Source organism: Eschrichtius robustus, chromosome 11, assembly GCF_028021215.1.
Source record: "Eschrichtius robustus isolate mEscRob2 chromosome 11, mEscRob2.pri, whole genome shotgun sequence".
In the NCBI taxonomy this organism is placed as follows: domain Eukaryota; kingdom Metazoa; phylum Chordata; class Mammalia; order Artiodactyla; family Eschrichtiidae; genus Eschrichtius; species Eschrichtius robustus.
In genome coordinates, this window is record NC_090834.1 from 96,764,665 (window position 1) to 96,775,389 (window position 10,725).

The following is a 10,725-nucleotide window of genomic DNA, read 5'->3' on the forward strand; positions in this document are numbered from 1 at the left end:
CCTCAGCTGCAGATTGTAGGTCGACTCCATTTTCTTACTCTGGATCCCAGGCTGAAAGGAGAGTGGCTACCAGAACCACGTCCTTCCTGTGATGGATAACCAGAGCACAAGGGGGCAGGCCAACCACACAAGCCTCACACATTTCAAGCCTCTGCTCCCATCACCCCTGCTAACATCCCAAAGCAGGTCACATGACTACGCCCAACATCAGTGTAGAAGGAAAGTATAGAACTCTACAGTGCTGTATGAAGGAGGAATATTTTCAGAACAATAATTCAAACTATCAAATCAGGTCTCACCAACTCCAGAATCTGAGCTCTTATTCACTGTCCTACAGTGCTTCTCGACTGTTCTGAGACAGTACCTCTCTAACCAAATAACCATTATTAAACCTCTCTCTCACTATTAACTGCATGGGTTCCTAGGTTGTTCCTTTTACTTACTGCCTATATTCACCTGGCTTGGCTCTTCCAAACAGCTGAGAGAGCCCAGCTGGAGGGTAAATGTAAAGTTGATAGCCCATCATTCCATGTTCATAGCAGAAGCCAGACTGTGCAGCCCCAATCAGCAACCTGCTGGGTCTACAAATTTGCCATGCTTCGCTCTGTTAAAACTTTATTGGGCACAGTATGGTAACTCAATTAATAGTGAGAATGACACTGGCAAGTGTCACTGGAATTGCAACCAATTATTTTTTCCTTAATATCTTTTTAAATCACAAGCTGACCAAGCTCAACAGGACCCTGTCCTTCCACAGGGCATATTTAGTCTGTCTCTGCCTTCCCCATTAGCCTCCATTGCCAGGGTCCATCAACTATGTCACCAGTTATAAGCCTCTCTCTTCTCCCAACAGCAGTACAGCTTCCCCCAAAAGGAGCTAACTGACAACACAAATCAGGCTGTTTGGCAGGATTTTGTGTTGTTGGTAGATTTTTGTTTTGTTTTGTTTCCTATAAATCAAAACTTTGCTGATTTTATTCCTCCTTCTTACAGTGGTCCTGATCTAGAAAGCACGGACAGAAACAAACCTTAAAGTCAACCTGAATTACCACCTAAAGAAATACATGAGGATGGATTCAAAACCACCAGCATCTGCCCTGAAAAACCCACAGGTACCCTGCCTTCCAAGGAGTCCTGGACCCCAGCTGTCCCATTGGACTTGACATCTTCAGCCCAGATTTGGAACTTGTCTGGCTCACAGTAGCCAACTGGGCTGCACATCCTCATGGCTAAAGGTCAAAGGATAACTCATTTTATGCATAAGCAATTGGCTTGCCTATCTATAACTTAAAAGAAAATTCTACTATACACGATGTTCAATCCAGAAAAGTCCCATGATTGGGAGTTGTTCCAAGCCTTTTAAGCTGAAGTCCAGATGGCCAGGGGATGACCCTCTATATTAAATACATATTTGTCAAGGTTGAGAAAGTCCATGTCATCTGAAAAGAGAAGATATATGTACCTAGAGTTTATCATAGAAAGAAACTTTTCATCTTGTCTCTTGGGATTTGATTCTGAACCTTATTGATTGAAGAATAGACGCCTGGTAACTTCCCTGGAGGCGGAGTGGTTAAGAATCCACCTGCCAGTGCAGGGGACACGGGGTCCAGCCCTGGTCCGGGAAGATCCCACATGCCGCGGAGCAACTAAGCCCGTGAGCCACAGCTACTGAAGCCCACGCACCTAGAGCCCGTGCTCCGCAACAAGAGAAGCCACCGCAATGAGAAGCCCGCGCACCGCAACAAAGAGTAGCCCTCGCTCGCGGCAACTGGAGAAAGCCTGCGCGCAGCGACGATGTTGGTATATCTGTTGAAATACTGCAGGATCTCCCACCCCTGATCCTGGTATTCCTCGTCCCCACTGAACAGTACAGACAGAACAGACTCTCCACTGTCTCTAGTCAAAGCAGATTGAAATTGTCTTCAGGCCAGATCCCCATATCCTTATGGCTAACTTTGGGGTTAACGTTGAAGTACAAAATTTCTGGACTCACCCCACTCCTAAACTGATGATACATCTGGTAATAGGTCACCATAAAGGCTTCTGCTAGCTCCATGTGGTCAGCGGTCAGACCACAGCTTACACCCAGAGCCAGGGTTCCCAAGCAAAAAACACATTAAATGCATCTTGACTCAGAATTTGCCATCCACAACTTCTCCCACAAAACTCAGCTTGCTGGGCTCAGACTGCTGAAGCAGGTGCTCTTTTATTCCTCTACGGCTTCAACATAGTCTTGTAGCAACTGAATTTCTTTCTTTCTTCCTTGGATCCACTGCTTCAGCAGAGCTCTGGTTCCAAGAGTGAAGATTCACTGAAGGGAAGAAGCCACTGTTGGTATAAATGAATATGGGCACTAACCCATCGTTCTTCCCAGGCAGGGAATGTATATACTTTGTCACTTTCATCACTACCTCCTGAAATTTCTCATCTCCAGTGAGACGAGAGAGTTCTCGGAACTCAAACTGAACGTTTGTCACTTCTGACACTATACTGACATCTATGGAGGCCTCACTAGCGGCAATGTTTATGTTCATGGAAAGCAGTTTACGCCCAGTCAGAAAGGCTACGAGGAAAATAATGATACCGTAGGGGTAATTCCCCTTTCCCCACAAAACAGCGTCCTTTACCTGCTGCTGCTCTCCCCCGGCTGTGGCACTGCCTCTAAGCAGAAGACGTTCAGCTTCCACTTCCCGTTTCCTGCCAAGGCCCTAGAAGCACCGCCCCCAGCCCGCCCCGCGGAGCACTGCGCCTGCGCATGCGAATTAGTTTGACCAAGTTTTACCCTGCGGGGTAGTTTAGTTAGTTGCCCTGTGGGCATTGGGCAGCCTCTAGTCCTGTGGTTTATAGCGCTGGATGACACCTTCTGTTCAGAGAATGTCTTTACAGTGGGCTAATGAAAAAGAGGACCTTGCAGACAGCCAGTGACCGTCCTCTGCGTAGTGATGTGTTAACTAAGCATCGAAAGAACTCAAGCAGTGCTTCTCAAGTTTTTGCATACCTGAGAATTATCTGAGGGCTCATTAAATTTCAGGCCGCTTTTGTCCCTATCCCCAGATATGCTGATTCAGTAGAGGTAGGGTAGAGAGGAGACTGCATTTCTAACAGGTTCCCAGGTTCTGCTGAGGTTGCTGGTTTACAGACCACACTTTGGGACCCACTGCTCTGATTCCTGGCAGCTGGGGAAGAAACCGGGCGAGGGAAGGGGAGAATGTCAAGACTTGGGACCAGGCAGTGTGCTAAATGCTTTATATGCCTCATCTCCTTTAATTTATTCCTTCTAATACCTATGAGGTATGAACTATTGTTGCTCTCCTTTTACATCTGAGGAAACAAGTTTATAGCATTTAAAGCACTTGACAAGCTTGTATGTGACAGAGTTGGAATTTGAACCCAGATTGTTAGTTCCCAGGGCCCAGGCTTCTGTCCTACCTACTCTACTCTGTATGCTTTTTACAAAAGCACCTCTGGCCCCACAAGAACGCTTGACCACTTTTCACTGAACAGACACTGTTTTAATTTTTTTTTTTCTAATCATCCTTCAAGGCACATCAGCCTTCCCTCTGGGAAGCCTTAACAAACATTCCTGAGGTCAGTTAGTGGTACCCTGCTCTGAGTTCCCCTAGGGTTCCCAAATACTGCATACTTATGTTTCCCAGAGCTCTCACCCCATTTGATGATAGTCAGCCACATGCGAGTTTGCCTCTGCTATTGGGTTGAAGCAAGGCATAGAGGAAGGGACATGGGCTTTGAAGTTAGTTAGAACTGTTTCAAACTCCAGTTCTTCCTCTTCTTAGCTATATGAACTTGGGCAAATATTTTAACCTCTATGAGTTTAAAAAAAGGATAATGCCACAAGAGAATGGCTGTGAGAATTTAAATGAAATAAGACTATGTTAAGCCCTGACATATGGTAGATACTCAATAGATAATAGAAATTATTATAACTGTTTGGATAACTGTTCAGTGAATGAAAGGCAATTTTATCTTGACCTACCATTGTCTCTGTTCTTCTGAAAATTTCATATAGCAACATTTCCTTAAAACATAAATTCCAAGGAACATACTTAACCTCCTCATTTAAGAAAAAGAAGACTTTTATAAGCACATATTTACAAACTATTAAGATAGTCCTTTAAATATCTCTCTAACAGTCATCAAAATAGATCCCAAAAGACTTCAGCTTCCCAATAGTTAGTTTAATTTGAGTTACTCTAAGACTTTAAAAAGCATAAAACTACAACTGTCTTTAAATGGCTGACAAGTTCTAACTGAATTAGATTCTAACCTCTTTCCTCATTTATCTCAATGAGTAATGTTTTTATTGTATTTCTATCTCAAGTGCAAGAGTAAAATAAATGAGACACAGAAATCTCAAATCCAGGGGCTTCCCTGGGGGTCCAGTGGTTAAGACTTCTCCTTCCAATGCAGGCGGTATGGGTTCTATCCCTGGTTGGGGACCTAAGATCCCACATGCCTCGTGGCCAAAAAACCAAAACATAAAACAGAGGCAATATTGTAACAAATTCAATAAAGACTTTAAAAATGGTCCACATCAAAAAATCTTAAAAAAAAAAAAAAAGAAAAGAAAAGAAAGGAAATCTCAAATCCAAATGTTGGTGGAGACCAATAGCAAAAGGTTCTTTCAGGTTAACTGTAGGATAAAAGGTTTCTAAAGGAGCCTGAGAACAATTCTGTCTCCAGTAAACACATCCTCTGAGGGTATGTGTAGAGTGAGACTAGCCATGTGAGTGATGGGTACGTGGGGCTTCATTATATTCTCTCTGTATAGTATAGAGTTATTTGAAATTTTCCATGATAAAAAAGTTTAATAAGAAGCCAAAAATATCATCATCATCATCATCGTCATCATCATGATCATCATAATATCACCATCATTTGCTAGATGTATTAAGAGTTTTCTATGCAATATCTCTCTTAATTCATGAAATTACTACTTCCTTTTGAAGAGAAGAAAACTTAAGCTTCAAGAGATTTACAATACATTTCTCAAATTCACACTCCTAATAAGAGGCAGATTTCAGGACCAAAAATTTTAACCAGTTCAAGATATTCAGAAAGAGAAAGGGGGAAAATTGGTATTCTCCAGGGAAAAGAAATGTTTCCTCCTTCTCTGTGAGAATTGTAAGCAGCATTCAAATAAAGACACCCCAAGCTGGAAGTAATGTGACAGCGGGAGACACATATGTGGCCCATGGACTCCTAGGGAGTGGAACCAGTAGAGCAGACCCCAGCACTAACTGGAGATGGAGCTGGCAGAAGTGAGAAAACAGCACCTCCATAGGGATCTATCAGAAAGGTAGACGAATCAGAAAATTTGTTGAATCAGAAAATTCAGAATGTACTGTGTGCAAAAACTGGAGAAGGAATCAATAACCCAACCTCATGGAGATTCGTCCAGATGTTTCTTCTCCAAGAAAAATTGTGAAGTGAGTACTTTTCTTTGAGTTTCAGGAAATGCAGGCAGCATAACCAAGGGAAGCACATATCCCAAGATTTCACAGGCAGAACAGTGTCTCCATGAGAGTAGAGGAAGAGAGTGGTCATTCAGAGCCCCAAGTCAGCCAGGAATTCTCAATGGCAATGTGAGATACTCACACTCAGTGTCTTTTGTCAACATGCTACAAATATTTATTGAGGAAATATTATGTTCTGCTCTGTGCTAGATGCTGAAATACTATAGCGAAGAAGACAGATTCAATCCTCCCAAGTCAGTGGGGGAAATCAACAAAATGAGTCAAAGAAAAAATAAATAAAATTTTAAAATTCTAAGTACTGCTGTGTTTGTTTTCTAGGGCTGCCATAGTAAAATATCACAAACTGGATAGATAATACATCAGAAATTTGTTTTCTCACAATTCTGGAAGATAAAAGTCCTAGATCAAGGTGTCAGCAGGTTTGGTTTCTTTTTTTTTTTTTTTTTTTTTAATTTTATTTTTATTTTTTTTGGCTGTGTTGGGTCTTCGTTTCTGTGCAAGGGCTTCCTCTAGTTGCGGCAAGCGGGGGTCACTCTTCATCGCGGTGCGCGGGCCTCTCACTGTTGTGGCCTCTCTTGTTGCAGAGCACAGGCTCCAGACGCACAGGCTCAGTAGTTGTGGCTCACGGGCCCAGTTGCTCCGCAGCATGTGGGATCTTCCCAGACCAGGGCTCGAACCCGTGTCCCCTGCATTGGCAGGCGGATTCTCAACCACTGCGCCACCAGGGAAGCCCGGTTTGGTTTCTTTTGAGGCCTCTGTACTTGACTGGCAGATTGCCTTCTCTCTGTGTCTATCTATGTGTTGTCTGTGTTCTAATCTCCTCTTCTTACTAGGACATCAGTCGTACAGGATTAGAGCCCACCCATATGACCTCATTTTACCTTAATTACCTTTTTAAAGGCCCTATCTCCAAATACGGTCACATTCTGCGGAAGTAGGAGTTAGGAATTCAACACACAAATTGTGTGTGTTGAAGTGGGGGGAAGGTGGGGACACAAGTCAGTCCATAACAGCCATGAAGTTGAAAAACAAGATGCTGTTCTCTGAACATCACTGCAGATTTTATAGACATTAAAAAGACGGTAAGCAACAGCATACCAAAGAATATCACAACATAGATGAAATGAACAAATTTCTTGACAAATACAGCTTATCAAGAATGACACAGAAGAAACAGAAAATCCGAATAGCCCTATTCCTGTTAAGGCAGTGGTTATCCCAAGTGTGGCTCTCCAGAATGGCAGCATCAGGTACACCTGGGAACTTTTTGAAATGTAAATCCTCAGGCCTCACTCCAGCCAGACCTATGAAATCAGAATTTGGGGGTGCAGTCTCAGCAAGCTGTGTTTTAACAGACCTTCCTGGTGATTCTGATATCATTTGAGGACTGCTTGAATACCATCTCCCCACAAGAAACCCAGGCCCAGATGATCTAGCTAGTAAATTTTATCATAGAAGAAAGAAAAATACCAGCCTTAGAAAAACTCTTTGAGAAAATAGATGAGAGAACACTTCTCATCATTACTTTTATTTCTCCTCCCTTATGGAAGATGTAGGAGATTCTCTTTATCTGCCCTTTGATTCTTGTTTTGAAGTGACTCCTGGTTTCTTTGGGATGAGCCACTTTGACAGACAAGAGGTCCACAGTGTCCAGGTGGCCATACTGAATGCCTTCAAGTAGAGAAGTCTTTATGAATTGTCTTCTTTCCTTTGCTTGCAGCCCTTAGAGGAATGGTTATATACTTCTCTGCGCAGCAGCTAAGGCTCAAAGCTCATCCACAAGGATACCCACAGCACAGTGACTGACCCTGCCCTACGCTGTCATAACAGACCTCACTCAAGCCGGAGCAGAGACCAGGGCTCATATAACAAAACTGATTAAAATCAACTATTTGTTCATGTTATTCTCTCTAAATAAATACCCATATGACCTTCCCAGAAAAAAGATGATATTCTCACCTCTTTCAGGAAGTCCTGCCTATCCAACCTGAAGGGTTAGACTCTGATTCTTTCTCATAGCATGGGCACCTCCCCCTCATGGTACCTTTACAGTTGCAACCTAATGTTTCCTTTCATGGTCACTTGCTTAGTCTTCTTCCTTCTCCTCACTGTAAGCTCCAAGAAGGCAAGAATCTCTTCAGCTTTTGTCTATCATTGTATCCTAACACTTAGAAGTTAACAGTGCCTGGCATATACCAAGTGAGACGTCCATAAACATGTTAAATAAAAGGATGAATGAATTAATGAGCATCAAGATTGAGAGCAATGTTGGAGTGGGAGGTAGCATCTAAACTGAGATCTGAAGGATGAGATGCACAGCTAGATCTGGGGATAATAAGTGGGAGAAAGACAATTCCCAGCCAGAGCAGAGTATGCATGAAAGGCCTGAAAAAACAAAGAACCTGACATGTCAGGAAATATTTGTATGACACAGGGTCATATGTTAATTAAACTTAATGTGGCATTGATGTAAGAATGTCTTGTGTTTCAGATATTCTTCGATATGTGGGGAAAGTTTGTAAGAAAGGGCTAGCAATACCCTATGAAGCTAATTACTTTAGGGAATTCAAATAAAATGAACCAATGAGGAAAGAGCAGGGATCAATAATTCCTAGTTTTCCCCAATCTCAAAGTAGGAAAGTATCTTCCTTAATCAGAAATAAGCGCTCCCAGATTGGAAAGAGTATCAATCATCAATCTGTAGAAATTCAGCTACCATGAATACCCTGTGACTTTAAGACTTTATTATGATTTTATAGCTAAATTTTGTGTGGCTTTGGACTCAATTTATTGTTACTGTACATGGGTTTTTTAGAGCACTGAATCTGTTCCAGGAATTCAAAGGTTGCTCCATTGGTTCTGAAACACTTGCAGAGGAATAATTTGTTCTGTGTGCACATAACTTTGAAAGACTGCTAACACAAGGCTTTATGAGTCATCATGGAGAGCTGCAGTTGGTAAGATAAGCAATAAACATGTTTAAGCTTTTGCTCCTAAATTACACATTAGTGGAAATGCATAAATGTATACATCTTTCATTAAACACTCTCACATACAATGCACTGCTCACCAGGGAAAGAAAAGAGTCTAAGAGTCAAAATATCCCATATTTGAGTCCTAGTCAGTAGACTACTGACTTCTTGCCAGTAGTCAGCTGTGTGACCTTCACTACAACATCATCATGATATATTCATGTATGTATGTTTATCTCCATTACTAGATTATAATTCCTTAAGAGCAGAGGCCATGTTTCATTTTTTAAAAATCTGTACCAGCCCCTATTGTGACAGGCACTCATCAAATGAATGTTGGGTGGTTGGATGGAATAAATAAACAGTGCCTGTAATAGACAAGATAAGTATTATCCTGTTTACCAGTGAGTTAACTGAAATAAAACAATTGCAAGGTGAAAGGTATATGTAATTAAGGTGAAATTATATGGTATTGATAATAAATTCAATAAAGGGGAGAGAATAACAAACTTAGCCAAGGTTGTAGTTGACTCACTTAAGAATACCTCTGGAGGGGGGACCTTCAAGATGGCACAAGAGTAAGACGTGGAGATCACCTTCCTCCCCACAAATACATCAGAAATACATCTACATGCGGAACAACTCCTACAGAACACCTACCGAACGCTGGCAGAAGACCTCAGACCTCCCAAAATGCAAGAAACTCCCCACGTACCTGGGTAGGGCAAAAGAAAAAAGGAAAAACACAGACAAAAGAATAAGGACGGGACCTGCACCACCGGGAGGGAGCTGTGAAGGAGGAAAGGTTTCCACACACTAGGAAGCCCCTTCGCAGGTGGAGACGGCAGGGGCCGGAGGGGGGAAGCTTCTGGGCCGCGGAGGAGAGCGCAGCCACAGGGTTGCGGAGGGCAAAGCGGAGAGATTCCCGCACAGAGGAGCGGTGCCGAGCAGCACTCACCAGCCCGAGAGGCTTGTCTGCTCACCCGCCGGGGCGGGCGGGGGCTGGGAGCTGAGGCTCGGGCTTCGGAGGTTGGACCGCAGGGAGAGGACTGGGGTTGGCGGTGTGAACACAGCCTGAAGCGGGTAGTGCGCCACAGCTAGCCGGGAGGGAGTCCGGGAAAAAGTCTGCAGCTGCCGAAGAGGCAAGAGACTTTTTCTTGCTCTTTGTTTCCAGGTGCGGGAGGAGAGGGAATTCAGAGCGTCGCTTTAAGGAGCTCCAGAGACGGGCACGAGCCGCAGCTGTCAGCGCGGACCCCAGAGACGGGCCTGAGACGCTAAGGCTGCTGCTGCAGCCACCAAGAAGCCTGTGTGCGAACACAGGTGACTGTCCACACCTCCCCTCCCGGGAGCCTGTGCAGCCCGCCACTGCCAGGGTCCCGTGACGCAGGGACAACTTCCCCGGGAGAACGCACAGCACGCCTCAGGCTGGTGGAATGTCAAGCCAGCCTCTGCCGCCGCAGGCTCGCCCCGCATCCGTACCCTTCCCTGCCCCTGGCCTGAGTGAGCCAGAGCCCCCGAAGCAGCTGCTCCTTTAACCCCGTCCTATCTGGGCAGGAACAGACGCTCTCAGGCGACCTACACGCAGAGGCGGGGCCAAAACCAAAGCTGAACCTCAGGAGCTGTGCGAACAAAGAAGAGAAAGGGAAATCTCTCCCAGCAGCCTCAGGAGCAGCAGATTAAATCTCCACAGTCAACTTGATGTACCTGCATCTGTGGAATACCTGAATAGACAACGAACCATCCCAAATTGAGGAGGTGGACTTTGGGACCAACAATATATATATATATATTTCTTCTTTTTCTCTTTTTGTCAGTATATATGTGGATGCTTCTGTGTGTAATTTTGTCTGTATAGCTTTTCTTTTACCATTTGTCCTAGGGTTCTGTCTGCCCGTTTTTTTTGCTTTTTTTTTTTTTTAAGCATAGTTTTTAGCACTTCTTATCATTGGCAGATTTGTTTTAGGTTTGGTTGCTCTCTTCTTTCTTTTTTTGTTTCTTTCTTTAAATTACTTTTTAATTTTTAAAAATTTTTAATAATTATTTTTTATTTTATTTTATTTATTTATTTATTTTCTTCCTTTCTTTCTTTTTTTCTCCCTTTTATTCTGAGCCATGTGGATGACAGGATATTGGTGCTCTGGCCGGGTGTCAGGCCTGTGCCTCTGAGGTGGGAGAGCTGAGATCAGGACATTGGCCCACCAGAGAACTCCCAGCTCCATGTAATATCAAATGGCGAAAGCTCTCCCAGAGATCTCCAT

At 43.6% G+C, this 10,725-nt stretch overlaps 1 pseudogene; it reads right to left on the reverse strand.

Annotated features, from left to right (window-relative positions):
• Positions 1–1,359: 1,359 nt before the first annotated feature.
• Positions 1,360–2,534, reverse strand: LOC137772257 (endoplasmic reticulum mannosyl-oligosaccharide 1,2-alpha-mannosidase-like; annotated as a pseudogene).
• Between the last annotated feature and the right edge of the window lie 8,191 nt (positions 2,535–10,725).